A 17,098-nucleotide genomic window follows, 5' to 3' on the forward strand; every position below is an offset into this window, starting at 1 on the left:
ATAGACAATCTGCGTAAGTCCCACACACAAGAGGACAGAGTTCATTCGGCCTGGCAGTATTATGCTGAGTTTCCTGAAACGCTACCCTTAACTTACCTCGGAATTAAACACTTGCAGCGTGATATCAAGCTGAAACCTGCCTTCCTGTGCTAGTCTCAAACTAACAAACCCAAAGTTTCAAGAGCACAGGAGAAACTCGAAAATGTCTCTTGGTGATTTTTGTTGGTCAAATTGTAGAGTTTCTCCATTCTTCTTGAAACTCACCACAGGGGTAGCACGTGTCCAGACTAGCATGGGAAAGCAAGTTTTAGCTTGATATCTCTTCAGAAAGCTGAGATGTGGACTTGCCACGTACAATCTACCCTATTGTAAAAAAACAGGCTGTTTGTGGTCAGTCGAATTCCGAGGGTTTAACACGTCTGGGTGCTTCGGGAGTAAGTGAGGAGCCACCTGAACAGGTTTATTGGCAGATTCGTTGACCATTGTGTTGAATTTCAAGAAGGTTAGCCATGTGTTAGAAACTGCTACGGCTTGCATCATTTTATCAGGAAATAACACTCCAGATGGATGTGTTTTAAAGTTCGTCAAGGGGACACACAGACTGCTTGTGGTCACAGTCTTTGTATTACCAGTGGACAGAAGGGCAGTTAGTGGTCACATAGGCGGTGAGAGGGAGAGATGGGCTGTTTGTGGTGACACAGGTGATTATTGGGACAGAGAGGGCCGGCGCGCAGGGGTCTAAGGACGGCCTGCCACGTACCCCCTTTTAGGCGCCCCTTGAGGCCCTGCCCTTACTTGATGGCCTAGGCGGAAAAAGACCCCTTACACAAGAGGACAGATTTCATTCGGCATGGCAGTCTACGCAGAGTTCCCTAAAATCTCTTCTTTGGTGTTTCTCAGAAGAAAGCCACGCAGGCTTGGAATGTCACAGTTGTGGGTTAGGTTTAGGTCAAACAATATCTGCTCTTTCATTTCTGCATCAGCTTTACCTTTAGTGACTGTATTCATGCCTCTTGGCCGCAAAGCCTTGGAAGCGTTGAGTTCCTCCTCAACAGAAACCCACCTGAACGATTTTGACCGTGATAACCTCTACACTATTGAAGCCTGCAGCCAAAGAGGTGTCAGATCTTTTCATCGCAAGCATCGTGGAGCGCGAATCAAATTACAGATTCCGTTGCGCTCTTCAGTCTGCAAATACCTTGTATTTTTAGCAGCAAACTAAGCAATTCTCCAGTTATCTGCGGACAATCTGCGTAAGTCCCACACACAAGAGGACAGAGTTAATTCGGCCTGGCAGTATATGCAGAGTTTCCTGAAACGCTACCCTTAACTTACCTCGTAATTAAACACTTGCAGTGTGATATCAAGCTGAAATCTGCCTTCCTGTGCTAGTCTCAAACTAACAAACCCAAAGTTTCAAGAGCACAGGAGAAACTCGAAAATGTCTCTTGGTGATTTTTGTTGGTCAAATTGTTGAGTTTCTCCAATCTTACTTGAAACTCACCACAGGGGTAGCACGTGTCCAGACTAGCATGGGAAAGCAAGTTTTAGCTTGATATCTCTTCAGAAAGCTGAGATGTGGACTTGCCACGTACAATCTACCCTATTGTAAAAAAAACAGGCTGTTTGTGGTCAGTCGAATTCCGAGGGTTTAACACTTCTGGGTGCTTCGGGAGTAAGTGAGGAGCCACCTGAACAGGTTTATTGGCAGATTCGTTGACCATTGTGTTGAATTTCAAGAAGGTTAGCCATGTGTTAGAAACTGCTACGGCTTGCATCATTTTATCAGGAAATCTCTACACCTGTGTAGAGAAGGGCCTTCGTGATGCAGAGCTGCTGCTCAACAGAGGGCCACTCAGACAAATCTCTTTTTTCGTGTTCCTCAGAAGAAAGCCACGCAGGCTTGGAATGTCACGGTTGTGGGATAGGTTAAGGTCAAACAATGACTGCTCTTTCATTTCTGCATCAACTATACCTTTAGTGACTGTACTCATGCCTCTTGGCCGCAAAGCCTTGGAAGCGTTGAGTTCCTCCTCAACAGAAACCCACCTAAACAATTTTGAAAAGAGATGCAGTGTTCCCGCCCAGTTTCGAACTGGGGAACTTTCGCGTGTGAGGCGAACGTGATAACCACTACACTACGGAAACCCACTACCTAAAGAAGTCTGAAATCATTCTGTGCAGGCTCGGCAATATGCGCATAAACGTTAAACCTTCTGAAGCCAACTGTCGGCTCAAAGGTGTTTATACATTTCTTCAAAAGAGGACAGCTGTTTCTGCTCGGTTTTGAACCGAGGACCTTTCGCGTGTTAGGCGAATGTGATGACCACTACACTACAGAAACTCCACAGGCTAACGATAGTGCTTTTTGGGAAAATATTTATACTGTGATGTGCCCGAAAGCAAATAGACAATCTGCGTAAGTCCCACACACAAGAGGACAGAGTTCATTCGGCCTGGCAGTATATGCTGAGTTTCCTGAAACGCTACCCTTAACTTACCTCGGAATTAAACACTTGCAGCGTGATATCAAGCTGAAACCTGCCTTCCTGTGCTAGTCTCAAACTAACAAACCCAAAGTTTCAAGAGCACAGGAGAAACTCGAAAATGTCTCTTGGTGATTTTTGTTGGTCAAATTGTAGAGTTTCTCCATTCTTCTTGAAACTCACCACAGGGGTAGCACGTGTCCAGACTAGCATGGGAAAGCAAGTTTTAGCTTGATATCTCTTCAGAAAGCTGAGATGTGGACTTGCCACGTACAATCTACCCTATTGTAAAAAAACAGGCTGTTTGTGGTCAGTCGAATTCCGAGGGTTTAACACGTCTGGGTGCTTCGGGAGTAAGTGAGGAGCCACCTGAACAGGTTTATTGGCAGATTCGTTGACCATTGTGTTGAATTTCAAGAAGGTTAGCCATGTGTTAGAAACTGCTACGGCTTGCATCATTTTATCAGGAAATAACACTCCAGATGGATGTGTTTTAAAGTTCGTCAAGGGGACACACAGACTGCTTGTGGTCACAGTCTTTGTATTACCAGTGGACAGAAGGGCAGTTAGTGGTCACATAGGCGGTGAGAGGGACAGATGGGCTGTTTGTGGTGACACAGGTGATTATTGGGACAGAGAGGGCCGGCGCGCAGGGGTCTAAGGACGGCCTGCCACGTACCCCCTTTTAGGCGCCCCTTGAGGCCCTGCCCTTACTTGATGGCCTAGGCGGAAAAAGACCCTTACACAAGAGGACAGATTTCATTCGGCATGGCAGTCTACGCAGAGTTCCCTAAAATCTCTTCTTTGGTGTTTCTCAGAAGAAAGCCACGCAGGCTTGGAATGTCACAGTTGTGGGTTAGGTTTAGGTCAAACAATATCTGCTCTTTCATTTCTGCATCAGCTTTACCTTTAGTGACTGTATTCATGCCTCTTGGCCGCAAAGCCTTGGAAGCGTTGAGTTCCTCCTCAACAGAAACCCACCTGAACGATTTTGACCGTGATAACCTCTACACTATTGAAGCCTGCAGCCAAAGAGGTGTCAGATCTTTTCATCGCAAGCATCGTGGAGCGCGAATCAAATTACAGATTCCGTTGCGCTCTTCAGTCTGCAAATACCTTGTATTTTTAGCAGCAAACTAAGCAATTCTCCAGTTATCTGCGGGACAATCTGCGTAAGTCCCACACACAAGAGGACAGAGTTCATTCGGCCTGGCAGTATATGCAGAGTTTCCTGAAACGCTACCCTTAACTTACCTCGTAATTAAACACTTGCAGTGTGATATCAAGCTGAAATCTGCCTTCCTGTGCTAGTCTCAAACTAACAAACCCAAAGTTTCAAGAGCACAGGAGAAACTCGAAAATGTCTCTTGGTGATTTTTGTTGGTCAAATTGTTGAGTTTCTCCAATCTTACTTGAAACTCACCACAGGGGTAGCACGTGTCCAGACTAGCATGGGAAAGCAAGTTTTAGCTTGATATCTCTTCAGAAAGCTGAGATGTGGACTTGCCACGTACAATCTACCCTATTGTAAAAAAACAGGCTGTTTGTGGTCAGTCGAATTCCGAGGGTTTAACACTTCTGGGTGCTTCGGGAGTAAGTGAGGAGCCACCTGAACAGGTTTATTGGCAGATTCGTTGACCATTGTGTTGAATTTCAAGAAGGTTAGCCATGTGTTAGAAACTGCTACGGCTTGCATCATTTTATCAGGAAATCTCTACACCTGTGTAGAGAAGGGCCTTCGTGATGCAGAGCTGCTGCCCAACAGAGGGCCACTCAGACAAATCTCTTTTTTCGTGTTCCTCAGAAGAAAGCCACGCAGGCTTGGAATGTCACAGTTGTGGGTTAGGTTACAGTCTGCAAATACCTTCTATATTTAGCAGCAAACCAAGCAATTCTCCAGTTATCTGCGGGAATCCTCTGTGGCCATTTCTTTTTTGCTTTTTTCCCTCTTTCATTTAATATATGTATATTTATATGCTGTACGAAATATTGGATCTTTGAGTGCACCGGCCATCTGTTCATCGAAACTACCAGGTCAAAAGTACAGAGCACTGTCTGCGTGGCTATTACTGCTGCCTAGTGTGGCTTAATAATTATCTCTACACCTGTGTAGAGAAGGGCCTTCGTGATGCAGAGCTGCTGCTCAACAGAGGGCCACTCAGACAAATCTCTTTTGTCGTGTTCCTCAGAAGAAAGCCAAGCAGGCTTGGAATGTCACGGTTGTGGGATAGGTTAAGGTCAAACAATGACTGCTCTTTCATTTCTGCATCAACTATACCTTTAGTGACTGTACTCATGCCTCTTGGCCGCAAAGCCTTGGAAGCGTTGATTTCCTCCTCAACAGAAACCCACCTAAACATTTGTGAAAAGAGATGCAGTGTTCCCGCCCAGTTTCGAACTGGGGACCTTTCGCGTGTGAGGCGAACGTGATAACCACTACACTACGGAAACCCACTACCTAAAGTAGTCTGAAATCGTTCTGTGCAGGCTCGGCAATATGCGCATAAACGTTAAACCTTCTGAAGCCAACTGTCGGCTCAAAGGTGTTTATACATTTCTTCAAAAGAGGACAGCTGTTTCTGCTCGGTTTGAACCAAGGACCTTTCGCGTGTTAGGCGAATGTGATGACCACTACACTACAGAAACTCCACAGGCTAACGATAGTGCTTTTTGGGAAAATATTTATACTGTGATGTGCCCGAAAGCAAATAGACAATCTGCGTAAGTCCCACACACAAGAGGACAGAGTTCATTCGGCCTGGCAGTATATGCTGAGTTTCCTGAAACGCTACCCTTAACTTACCTCGGAATTAAACACTTGCAGCGTGATATCAAGCTGAAACCTGCCTTCCTGTGCTAGTCTCAAACTAACAAACCCAAAGTTTCAAGAGCACAGGAGAAACTCGAAAATGTCTCTTGGTGATTTTTGTTGGTCAAATTGTAGAGTTTCTCCATTCTTCTTGAAACTCACCACAGGGGTAGCACGTGTCCAGACTAGCATGGGAAAGCAAGTTTTAGCTTGATATCTCTTCAGAAAGCTGAGATGTGGACTTGCCACGTACAATCTACCCTATTGTAAAAAAACAGGCTGTTTGTGGTCAGTCGAATTCCGAGGGTTTAACACGTCTGGGTGCTTCGGGAGTAAGTGAGGAGCCACCTGAACAGGTTTATTGGCAGATTCGTTGACCATTGTGTTGAATTTCAAGAAGGTTAGCCATGTGTTAGAAACTGCTACGGCTTGCATCATTTTATCAGGAAATAACACTCCAGATGGATGTGTTTTAAAGTTCGTCAAGGGGACACACAGACTGCTTGTGGTCACAGTCTTTGTATTACCAGTGGACAGAAGGGCAGTTAGTGGTCACATAGGCGGTGAGAGGGACAGATGGGCTGTTTGTGGTGACACAGGTGATTATTGGGACAGAGAGGGCCGGCGCGCAGGGGTCTAAGGACGGCCTGCCACGTACCCCCTTTTAGGCGCCCCTTGAGGCCCTGCCCTTACTTGATGGCCTAGGCGGAAAAAGACCCTTACACAAGAGGACAGATTTCATTCGGCATGGCAGTCTACGCAGAGTTCCCTAAAATCTCTTCTTTGGTGTTTCTCAGAAGAAAGCCACGCAGGCTTGGAATGTCACAGTTGTGGGTTAGGTTTAGGTCAAACAATATCTGCTCTTTCATTTCTGCATCAGCTTTACCTTTAGTGACTGTATTCATGCCTCTTGGCCGCAAAGCCTTGGAAGCGTTGAGTTCCTCCTCAACAGAAACCCACCTGAACGATTTTGACCGTGATAACCTCTACACTATTGAAGCCTGCAGCCAAAGAGGTGTCAGATCTTTTCATCGCAAGCATCGTGGAGCGCGAATCAAATTACAGATTCCGTTGCGCTCTTCAGTCTGCAAATACCTTGTATTTTTAGCAGCAAACTAAGCAATTCTCCAGTTATCTGCGGGACAATCTGCGTAAGTCCCACACACAAGAGGACAGAGTTCATTCGGCCTGGCAGTATATGCAGAGTTTCCTGAAACGCTACCCTTAACTTACCTCGTAATTAAACACTTGCAGTGTGATATCAAGCTGAAATCTGCCTTCCTGTGCTAGTCTCAAACTAACAAACCCAAAGTTTCAAGAGCACAGGAGAAACTCGAAAATGTCTCTTGGTGATTTTTGTTGGTCAAATTGTTGAGTTTCTCCAATCTTACTTGAAACTCACCACAGGGGTAGCACGTGTCCAGACTAGCATGGGAAAGCAAGTTTTAGCTTGATATCTCTTCAGAAAGCTGAGATGTGGACTTGCCACGTACAATCTACCCTATTGTAAAAAAACAGGCTGTTTGTGGTCAGTCGAATTCCGAGGGTTTAACACTTCTGGGTGCTTCGGGAGTAAGTGAGGAGCCACCTGAACAGGTTTATTGGCAGATTCGTTGACCATTGTGTTGAATTTCAAGAAGGTTAGCCATGTGTTAGAAACTGCTACGGCTTGCATCATTTTATCAGGAAATCTCTACACCTGTGTAGAGAAGGGCCTTCGTGATGCAGAGCTGCTGCTCAACAGAGGGCCACTCAGACAAATCTCTTTTTTCGTGTTCCTCAGAAGAAAGCCACGCAGGCTTGGAATGTCACAGTTGTGGGTTAGGTTACAGTCTGCAAATACCTTCTATATTTAGCAGCAAACCAAGCAATTCTCCAGTTATCTGCGGGAATCCTCTGTGGCCATTTCTTTTTTGCTTTTTTCCCTCTTTCATTTAATATATGTATATTTATATGCTGTACGAAATATTGGATCTTTGAGTGCACCGGCCATCTGTTCATCGAAACTACCAGGTCAAAAGTACAGAGCACTGTCTGCGTGGCTATTACTGCTGCCTAGTGTGGCTTAATAATTATCTCTACACCTGTGTAGAGAAGGGCCTTCGTGATGCAGAGCTGCTGCTCAACAGAGGGCCACTCAGACAAATCTCTTTTGTCGTGTTCCTCAGAAGAAAGCCAAGCAGGCTTGGAATGTCACGGTTGTGGGATAGGTTAAGGTCAAACAATGACTGCTCTTTCATTTCTGCATCAACTATACCTTTAGTGACTGTACTCATGCCTCTTGGCCGCAAAGCCTTGGAAGCGTTGATTTCCTCCTCAACAGAAACCCACCTAAACATTTGTGAAAAGAGATGCAGTGTTCCCGCCCAGTTTCGAACTGGGGACCTTTCGCGTGTGAGGCGAACGTGATAACCACTACACTACGGAAACCCACTACCTAAAGTAGTCTGAAATCGTTCTGTGCAGGCTCGGCAATATGCGCATAAACGTTAAACCTTCTGAAGCCAACTGTCGGCTCAAAGGTGTTTATACATTTCTTCAAAAGAGGACAGCTGTTTCTGCTCGGTTTTGAACCGAGGACCTTTCGCGTGTTAGGCGAATGTGATGACCACTACACTACAGAAACTCCACAGGCTAACGATAGTGCTTTTTGGGAAAATATTTATACTGTGATGTGCCCGAAAGCAAATAGACAATCTGCGTAAGTCCCACACACAAGAGGACAGAGTTCATTCGGCCTGGCAGTATATGCTGAGTTTCCTGAAACGCTACCCTTAACTTACCTCGGAATTAAACACTTGCAGCGTGATATCAAGCTGAAACCTGCCTTCCTGTGCTAGTCTCAAACTAACAAACCCAAAGTTTCAAGAGCACAGGAGAAACTCGAAAATGTCTCTTGGTGATTTTTGTTGGTCAAATTGTAGAGTTTCTCCATTCTTCTTGAAACTCACCACAGGGGTAGCACGTGTCCAGACTAGCATGGGAAAGCAAGTTTTAGCTTGATATCTCTTCAGAAAGCTGAGATGTGGACTTGCCACGGACAATCTACCCTATTGTAAAAAAACAGGCTGTTTGTGGTCAGTCGAATTCCGAGGGTTTGACACGTCTGGGTGCTTCGGGAGTAAGTGAGGAGCCACCTGAACAGGTTTATTGGCAGATTCGTTGACCATTGTGTTGAATTTCAAGAAGGTTAGCCATTTGTTAGAAACTGCTACGGCTTGCATCATTTTATCAGGAAATCTCTACACCTGTGTAGAGAAGGGCCTTCGTGATGCAGAGCTGCTGCTCAACAGAGGGCCACTCAGACAAATCTCTTTTTTCGTGTTCCTCAGAAGAAAGCCACGCAGGCTTGGAATGTCACGGTTGTGGGATAGGTTAAGGTCAAACAATGACTGCTCTTTCATTTCTGCATCAACTATACCTTTAGTGACTGTACTCATGCCTCTTGGCCGCAAAGCCTTGGAAGCGTTGAGTTCCTCCTCAACAGAAACCCACCTAAACAATTGTGAAAAGAGATGCAGTGTTCCCGCCCAGTTTCGAACTGGGGACCTTTCGCGTGTGAGGCGAACGTGATAACCACTACACTACGGAAACCCACTACCTAAAGAAGTCTGAAATCGTTCTGTGCAGGCTCGGCAATATGCGCATAAACGTTAAACCTTCTGAAGCCAACTGTCGGCTCAAAGGTGTTTATACATTTCTTCAAAAGAGGACAGCTGTTTCTGCTCGGTTTTGAACCGAGGACCTTTCGCGTGTTAGGCGAATGTGATGACCACTACACTACAGAAACTCCACAGGCTAACGATAGTGCTTTTTGGGAAAATATTTATACTGTGATGTGCCCGAAAGCAAATAGACAATCTGCGTAAGTCCCACACACAAGAGGACAGAGTTCATTCGGCCTGGCAGTATATGCTGAGTTTCCTGAAACGCTACCCTTAACTTACCTCGGAATTAAACACTTGCAGCGTGATATCAAGCTGAAACCTGCCTTCCTGTGCTAGTCTCAAACTAACAAACCCAAAGTTTCAAGAGCACAGGAGAAACTCGAAAATGTCTCTTGGTGATTTTTGTTGGTCAAATTGTAGAGTTTCTCCATTCTTCTTGAAACTCACCACAGGGGTAGCACGTGTCCAGACTAGCATGGGAAAGCAAGTTTTAGCTTGATATCTCTTCAGAAAGCTGAGATGTGGACTTGCCACGTACAATCTACCCTATTGTAAAAAAACAGGCTGTTTGTGGTCAGTCGAATTCCGAGGGTTTAACACGTCTGGGTGCTTCGGGAGTAAGTGAGGAGCCACCTGAACAGGTTTATTGGCAGATTCGTTGACCATTGTGTTGAATTTCAAGAAGGTTAGCCATGTGTTAGAAACTGCTACGGCTTGCATCATTTTATCAGGAAATCTCTACACCTGTGTAGAGAAGGGCCTTCGTGATGCAGAGCTGCTGCTCAACAGAGGGCCACTCAGACAAATCTCTTTTTTCGTGTTCCTCAGAAGAAAGCCACGCAGGCTTGGAATGTCACGGTTGTGGGATAGGTTAAGGTCAAACAATGACTGCTCTTTCATTTCTGCATCAACTATACCTTTAGTGACTGTACTCATGCCTCTTGGCCGCAAAGCCTTGGAAGCGTTGAGTTCCTCCTCAACAGAAACCCACCTAAACAATTGTGAAAAGAGATGCAGTGTTCCCGCCCAGTTTCGAACTGGGGACCTTTCGCGTGTGAGGCGAACGTGATAACCACTACACTACGGAAACCCACTACCTAAAGAAGTCTGAAATCGTTCTGTGCAGGCTCGGCAATATGCGCATAAACGTTAAACCTTCTGAAGCCAACTGTCGGCTCAAAGGTGTTTATACATTTCTTCAAAAGAGGACAGCTGTTTCTGCTCGGTTTTGAACCGAGGACCTTTCGCGTGTTAGGCGAATGTGATGACCACTACACTACAGAAACTCCACAGGCTAACGATAGTGCTTTTTGGGAAAATATTTATACTGTGATGTGCCCGAAAGCAAATAGACAATCTGCGTAAGTCCCACACACAAGAGGACAGAGTTCATTCGGCCTGGCAGTATATGCTGAGTTTCCTGAAACGCTACCCTTAACTTACCTCGGAATTAAACACTTGCAGCGTGATATCAAGCTGAAACCTGCCTTCCTGTGCTAGTCTCAAACTAACAAACCCAAAGTTTCAAGAGCACAGGAGAAACTCGAAAATGTCTCTTGGTGATTTTTGTTGGTCAAATTGTAGAGTTTCTCCATTCTTCTTGAAACTCACCACAGGGGTAGCACGTGTCCAGACTAGCATGGGAAAGCAAGTTTTAGCTTGATATCTCTTCAGAAAGCTGAGATGTGGACTTGCCACGTACAATCTACCCTATTGTAAAAAAACAGGCTGTTTGTGGTCAGTCGAATTCCGAGGGTTTAACACGTCTGGGTGCTTCGGGAGTAAGTGAGGAGCCACCTGAACAGGTTTATTGGCAGATTCGTTGACCATTGTGTTGAATTTCAAGAAGGTTAGCCATGTGTTAGAAACTGCTACGGCTTGCATCATTTTATCAGGAAATCTCTACACCTGTGTAGAGAAGGGCCTTCGTGATGCAGAGCTGCTGCTCAACAGAGGGCCACTCAGACAAATCTCTTTTTTCGTGTTCCTCAGAAGAAAGCCACGCAGGCTTGGAATGTCACGGTTGTGGGATAGGTTAAGGTCAAACAATGACTGCTCTTTCATTTCTGCATCAACTATACCTTTAGTGACTGTACTCATGCCTCTTGGCCGCAAAGCCTTGGAAGCGTTGAGTTCCTCCTCAACAGAAACCCACCTAAACAATTGTGAAAAGAGATGCAGTGTTCCCGCCCAGTTTCGAACTGGGGACCTTTCACGTGTGAGGCGAACGTGATAACCACTACAATACGGAAACCCACTACCTAAGGAAGTCTGAAATCGTTCTGTGCAGGCTCGGCAATATGCGCATAAACGTTAAACCTTCTGAAGCCAACTGTCGGCTCAAAGGTGTTTATACATTTCTTCAAAAGGGGACAGCTGTTTCTGCTCGGTTTCGAACCGAGGACCTTTCGCGTGTTAGGCGAATGTGATGACCACTACACTACAGAAACTCCACAGGCTAACAATAGTGCTTTTTGGAAAATATTTATACTGTGATGTGCCCGAAAGCAAATAGACAATCTGCGTAAGTCCCACACACAAGAGGACAGAGTTCATTCGGCCTGGCAGTATATGCGGAGTTTCCTGAAACGCTACCCTTAACTTACCTCGAAATTAAACACTTGCAGTGTGATATCAAGCTGAAATCTGCCTTCCTGTGCTAGTCTCAAACTAACAAACCCAAAGTTTCAAGAGCACAGGAGAAATTCGAAAATGTCTCTTGGTGATTTTTGTTGGTCAAATTGTTGAGTTTCTCCAATCTTACTTGAAACTCACCACAGGGGTAGCACGTGTCCAGACTAGCATGGGAAAGCAAGTTTTAGCTTGATATCTCTTCAGAAAGTTGAGATGTGGACTTGCAACGTACAATCTACCCTATTGTAAAAAAACAGGCTGTTTGTGGTCAGTCGAATTCCGAGGGTTTAACACGTCTGGGTGCTTCGGGAGTAAGTGAGGAGCCACCTGAACAGGTTTATTGGCAGATTCGTTGACCATTGTGTTGAATTTCAAGAAGGTTAGCCATGTGTTAGAAACTGCTACGGCTTGCATCATTTTATCAGGAAATAACACTCCAGATGGATGTGTTTTAAAGTTCGTCAAGGGGACACACAGACTGCTTGTGGTCACAGTCTTTGTATTACCAGTGGACAGAAGGGCAGTTAGTGGTCACATAGGCGGTGAGAGGGACAGATGGGCTGTTTGTGGTGACACAGGTGATTATTGGGACAGAGAGGGCCGGCGCGCAGGGGTCTAAGGACGGCCTGCCACGTACCCCCTTTTAGGCGCCCCTTGAGGCCCTGCCCTTACTTGATGGCCTAGGCGGAAAAAGACCCTTACACAAGAGGACAGATTTCATTCGGCGTGGCAGTCTACGCAGAGTTCCCTAAAATCTCTTCTTTGGTGTTTCTCAGAAGAAAGCCACGCAGGCTTGGAATGTCACAGTTGTGGGTTAGGTTTAGGTCCAACAATATCTGCTCTTTCATTTCTGCATCAACTTTACCTTTAGTGACTGTATTCATGCCTCTTGGCCGCAAAGCCTTGGAAGCGTTGAGTTCCTCCTCAACAGAAACCCACCTGAACGATTTTGACCGTGATAACCTCTACACTATTGAAGCCTGCAGCCAAAGAGGTGTCAGATCTTTTCATCGCAAGCATCGTGGAGCGCGAATCAAATGACAGATTCCGTTGCGCTCTTCAGTCTGCAAATACCTTCTATTTTTAGAAGGTATCTATATATGCGGAGTTTCCTGAAACGCTACCCTTATCTTACCTCGGAATTAAACACTTGCAGTGTGATATCAAGCTGAAATCTGCCTTCCTGTGCTAGTCTCAAACTAACAAACCCAAAGTTTCAAGAGCACAGGAGAAACTCGAAAATGTCTCTTGGTGATTTTTGTTGGTCAAATTGTTGAGTTTCTCCAATCTTACTTGAATCTCACCACAGGGGTAGCACGTGTCCAGACTAGCATGGGAAAGCAAGTTTTAGCTTGATATCTCTTCAGAAAGCTGAGTTGTGGACTTGCAACGTACAATCTACCCTATTGTAAAAAAACAGGCTGTTTGTGGTCAGTCGAATTCCGAGGGTTTAACACGTCTGGGTGCTTCGGGAGTAAGTGAGGAGCCACCTGAACAGGTTTATTGGCAGATTCGTTGACCATTGTGTTGAATTTCAAGAAGGTTAGCCATGTGTTAGAAACTGCTACGGCTTGCATCATTTTATCAGGAAATCTCTACACCTGTGTAGAGAAGGGCCTTCGTGATGCAGAGCTGCTGCTCAACAGAGGGCCACTCAGACAAATCTATTTTTTCGTGTTCCTCAGAAGAAAGCCAAGCAGGCTTGGAATGTCACGGTTGTGGGATAGGTTAAGGTCAAACAATGACTGCTCTTTCATTTCTGCATCAACTATACCTTTAGTGACTGTACTCATGCCTCTTGGCCGCAAAGCCTTGGAAGCGTTGAGTTCCTCCTCAACAGAAACCCACCTAAACAATTGTGAAAAGAGATGCAGTGTTCCCGCCCAGTTTCGAACTGGGGACCTTTCGCGTGTGAGGCGAACGTGATAACCACTACACTACGGAAACCCACTACCAAAAAAAGTCTGAAATCATTCTGTGCAGGCTCGGCAATATGCGCATAAACGTTAAACCTTCTGAAGCCAACTGTCGGCTCAAAGGTGTTTATACATTTCTTCAAAAGTGACAGCTATTTCTGCTCAGTTTCGAACCGAGGACCTTTCGCGTGTTAGGCGAACGTGATGACCACTACACTACAGAAACTCCACAGGCTAACGATAGTGCTTTTTGGGAAAATATTTATACTGTGATGTGCCCGAAAGCAAATAGACAATCTGCGTAAGTCCCACACACAAGAGGACAGAGTTCATTCGGCCTGGCAGTATATGCGGAGTTTCCTGAAACGCTACCCTTAACTTACCTCGGAATTAAACACTTGCAGTGTGATATCAAGCTGAAATCTGCCTTCCTGTGCTAGTCTCAAACTAACAAACCCAAAGTTTCAAGAGCACAGGAGAAACTCGAAAATGTCTCTTGGTGATTTTTGTTGGTCAAATTGTTGAGTTTCTCCAATCTTACTTGAAACTCACCACAGGGGTAGCACGTGTCCAGACTAGCATGGGAAAGCAAGTTTTAGCTTGATATCTCTTCAGAAAGCTGAGATGTGGACTTGCAACGTACAATCTACCCTATTGTAAAAAAACAGGCTGTTTGTGGTCAGTCGAATTCCGAGGGTTTAACACGTCTGGGTGCTTCGGGAGTAAGTGAGGAGCCACCTGAACAGGTTTATTGGCAGATTCGTTGACCATTGTGTTGAATTTCAAGAAGGTTAGCCATGTGTTAGAAACTGCTACGGCTTGCATCATTTTATCAGGAAATAACACTCCAGATGGATGTGTTTTAAAGTTCGTCAAGGGGACACACAGACTGCTTGTGGTCACAGTCTTTGTATTACCAGTGGACAGAAGGGCAGTTAGTGGTCACATAGGCGGTGAGAGGGACAGATGGGCTGTTTGTGGTGACACAGGTGATTATTGGGACAGAGAGGGCCGGCGCGCAGGGGTCTAAGGGAGGCCTGCCACGTACCCCCTTTTAGGCGCCCCTTGAGGCCCTGCCCTTACTTGATGGCCTAGGCGGAAAAAGACCCTTACACAAGAGGACAGATTTCATTCGGCGTGGCAGTCTACGCAGAGTTCCCTAAAATCTCTTCTTTGGTGTTTCTCAGAAGAAAGCCACGCAGGCTTGGAATGTCACAGTTGTGGGTTAGGTTTAGGTCAAACAATATCTGCTCTTTCATTTCTGCATCAACTTTACCTTTAGTGACTGTATTCATGCCTCTTGGCCGCAAAGCCTTGGAAGCGTTGAGTTCCTCCTCAACAGAAACCCTCCTGAACGATTTTGACCGTGATAACCTCTACACTATTGAAGCCTGCAGCCAAAGAGGTGTCAGATCTTTTCATCGCAAGCATCGTGGAGCGCGAATCAAATGACAGATTCCGTTGCGCTCTTCAGTCTGCAAATACCTTATATTTTTAGAAGGTATCTATATATGCGGAGTTTCCTGAAACGCTACCCTTAACTTACCTCGGAATTAAACACTTGCAGTGTGATATCAAGCTGAAATCTGCCTTCCTGTGCTAGTCTCAAACTAACAAACCCAAAGTTTCAAGAGCACAGGAGAAACTCGAAAATGTCTCTTGGTGATTTTTGTTGGTCAAATTGTTAAGTTTCTCCAATCTTACTTGAAACTCACCACAGGGGTAGCACGTGTCCAGACTAGCATGGGAAAGCAAGTTTTAGCTTGATATCTCTTCAGAAAGCTGAGATGTGGACTTGCAACGTACAATCTACCCTATTGTAAAAAAACAGGCTGTTTGTGGTCAGTCGAATTCCGAGGGTTTAACACGTCTGGGTGCTTCGGGAGTAAGTGAGGAGCCACCTGAACAGGTTTATTGGCAGATTCGTTGACCATTGTGTTGAATTTCAAGAAGGTTAGCCATGTGTTAGAAACTGCTACGGCTTGCATCATTTTATCAGGAAATCTCTACACCTGTGTAGAGAAGGGCCTTCGTGATGCAGAGCTGCTGCTCAACAGAGGGCCACTCAGACAAATCTCTTTTTTCGTGTTCCTCAGAAGAAAGCCAAGCAGGCTTGGAATGTCACGGTTGTGGGATAGGTTAAGGTCAAACAATGACTGCTCTTTCATTTCTGAATCAACTATACCTTTAGTGACTGTACTCATGCCTCTTGGCCGCAAAGCCTTGGAAGCGTTGAGTTCCTCCTCAACAGAAACCCACCTAAACAATTGTGAAAAGAGATGCAGTGTTCCCGCCCAGTTTCGAACTGGGGACCTTTCGCGTGTGAGGCGAACATGATAACCACTACACTACGGAAACCCACTACCAAAAAAAGTCTGAAATCGTTCTGTGCAGGCTCGGCAATATGCGCATAAACGTTAAACCTTCTGAAGCCAACTGTCGGCTCAAAGGTGTTTATACATTTCTTCAAAAGTGACAGCTGTTTCTGCTCGGTTTCGAACCGAGGATCTTTCGCGTGTTAGGCGAACGTGATGACCACTACACTACAGAAACTCCACAGGCTAACAATAGTGCTTTTTGGGAAAATATTTATACTGTGATGTGCCCGAAAGCAAATAGACAATCTGCGTAAGTCCCACACACAAGAGGACAGAGTTCATTCGGCCTGGCAGTATATGCGGAGTTTCCTGAAACGCTACCCTTAACTTACCTCGGAATTAAACACTTGCAGTGTGATATCAAGCTGAAATCTGCCTTCCTGTGCTAGTCTCAAACTAACAAACCCAAAGTTTCAAGAGCACAGGAGAAACTCGAAAATGTCTCTTGGTGATTTTTGTTGGTCAAATTGTTGAGTTTCTCCAATCTTACTTGAAACTCACCACAGGGGTAGCACGTGTCCAGACTAGCATGGGAAAGCAAGTTTTAGCTTGATATCTCTTCAGAAAGCTGAGATGTGGACTTGCAACGTACAATCTACCCTATTGTAAAAAAACAGGCTGTTTGTGGTCAGTCGAATTCCGAGGGTTTAACACGTCTGGGTGCTTCGGGAGTAAGTGAGGAGCCACCTGAACAGGTTTATTGGCAGATTCGTTGACCATTGTGTTGAATTTCAAGAAGGTTAGCCATGTGTTAGAAACTGCTACGGCTTGCATCATTTTATCAGGAAATCTCTACACCTGTGTAGAGAAGGGCCTTCGTGATGAAGAGATGCTGCTCAACAGAGGGCCACTCAGACAAATCTCTTTTTTGTGTTCCTAAGAAGAAAGCCACGCAGGCTTGGAATGTCACAGTTGTGGGTTAGGTTACAGTCTGCAAATACCTTCTATATTTAGCAGCAAACCAAGCAATTCTCCAGTTATCTGCGGGAATCCTCTGTGGCCATTTCTTTTTTGCTTTTTTCCCTCTTTCATTTAATATATGTATATTTCTATGCTGTACGAAATATTGGATCTTTGAGTGCACCGGCCATCTGTTCATCGAAACTACCAGGTCAAAAGTACAGAGCACTGTCTGCGTGGCTATTACTGCTGCCTAGTGTGGCTTAATAATTATCTCTACACCTGTGTAGAGAAGGGCCTTCGTGAT

The 17,098-nt window shown here is 45.3% G+C and overlaps 12 non-coding genes across 12 annotated transcripts; all 12 read right to left on the minus strand.

The window, feature by feature from the left end:
• Window positions 1-2,271: 2,271 nt before the first annotated feature.
• Window positions 2,272-2,344, minus strand: trnav-aac (transfer RNA valine (anticodon AAC)). Its single transcript has one exon. It is a non-coding gene; the product is annotated as a tRNA-Val (tRNA).
• A 2,520-nt stretch (window positions 2,345-4,864) lies between these two features.
• Window positions 4,865-4,937, minus strand: trnav-cac (transfer RNA valine (anticodon CAC)). Its single transcript has one exon. It is a non-coding gene; the product is annotated as a tRNA-Val (tRNA).
• Window positions 4,938-7,652: 2,715 nt separating this feature from the next.
• On the minus strand, window positions 7,653-7,725 carry trnav-cac (transfer RNA valine (anticodon CAC)). The gene has a single exon. It is a non-coding gene; the product is annotated as a tRNA-Val (tRNA).
• A 123-nt stretch (window positions 7,726-7,848) lies between these two features.
• On the minus strand, window positions 7,849-7,921 carry trnav-aac (transfer RNA valine (anticodon AAC)). Its single transcript has one exon. It is a non-coding gene; the product is annotated as a tRNA-Val (tRNA).
• Window positions 7,922-8,816: 895 nt separating this feature from the next.
• On the minus strand, window positions 8,817-8,889 carry trnav-cac (transfer RNA valine (anticodon CAC)). Its single transcript has one exon. It is a non-coding gene; the product is annotated as a tRNA-Val (tRNA).
• A 123-nt stretch (window positions 8,890-9,012) lies between these two features.
• Window positions 9,013-9,085, minus strand: trnav-aac (transfer RNA valine (anticodon AAC)). The gene has a single exon. It is a non-coding gene; the product is annotated as a tRNA-Val (tRNA).
• Window positions 9,086-9,980: 895 nt separating this feature from the next.
• On the minus strand, window positions 9,981-10,053 carry trnav-cac (transfer RNA valine (anticodon CAC)). The gene has a single exon. It is a non-coding gene; the product is annotated as a tRNA-Val (tRNA).
• A 123-nt stretch (window positions 10,054-10,176) lies between these two features.
• On the minus strand, window positions 10,177-10,249 carry trnav-aac (transfer RNA valine (anticodon AAC)). The gene has a single exon. It is a non-coding gene; the product is annotated as a tRNA-Val (tRNA).
• A 1,091-nt stretch (window positions 10,250-11,340) lies between these two features.
• On the minus strand, window positions 11,341-11,413 carry trnav-aac (transfer RNA valine (anticodon AAC)). Its single transcript has one exon. It is a non-coding gene; the product is annotated as a tRNA-Val (tRNA).
• Window positions 11,414-13,471: 2,058 nt separating this feature from the next.
• On the minus strand, window positions 13,472-13,544 carry trnav-cac (transfer RNA valine (anticodon CAC)). Its single transcript has one exon. It is a non-coding gene; the product is annotated as a tRNA-Val (tRNA).
• Window positions 13,545-15,798: 2,254 nt separating this feature from the next.
• On the minus strand, window positions 15,799-15,871 carry trnav-cac (transfer RNA valine (anticodon CAC)). The gene has a single exon. It is a non-coding gene; the product is annotated as a tRNA-Val (tRNA).
• Window positions 15,872-15,993: 122 nt separating this feature from the next.
• trnav-aac (transfer RNA valine (anticodon AAC)) lies at window positions 15,994-16,066 on the minus strand. The gene has a single exon. It is a non-coding gene; the product is annotated as a tRNA-Val (tRNA).
• Window positions 16,067-17,098: the final 1,032 nt, after the last annotated feature.

This window comes from Carassius auratus, unplaced genomic scaffold (assembly GCF_003368295.1).
Source record: "Carassius auratus strain Wakin unplaced genomic scaffold, ASM336829v1 scaf_tig00215807, whole genome shotgun sequence".
Taxonomy (NCBI): Eukaryota; Metazoa; Chordata; class Actinopteri; order Cypriniformes; family Cyprinidae; genus Carassius; species Carassius auratus.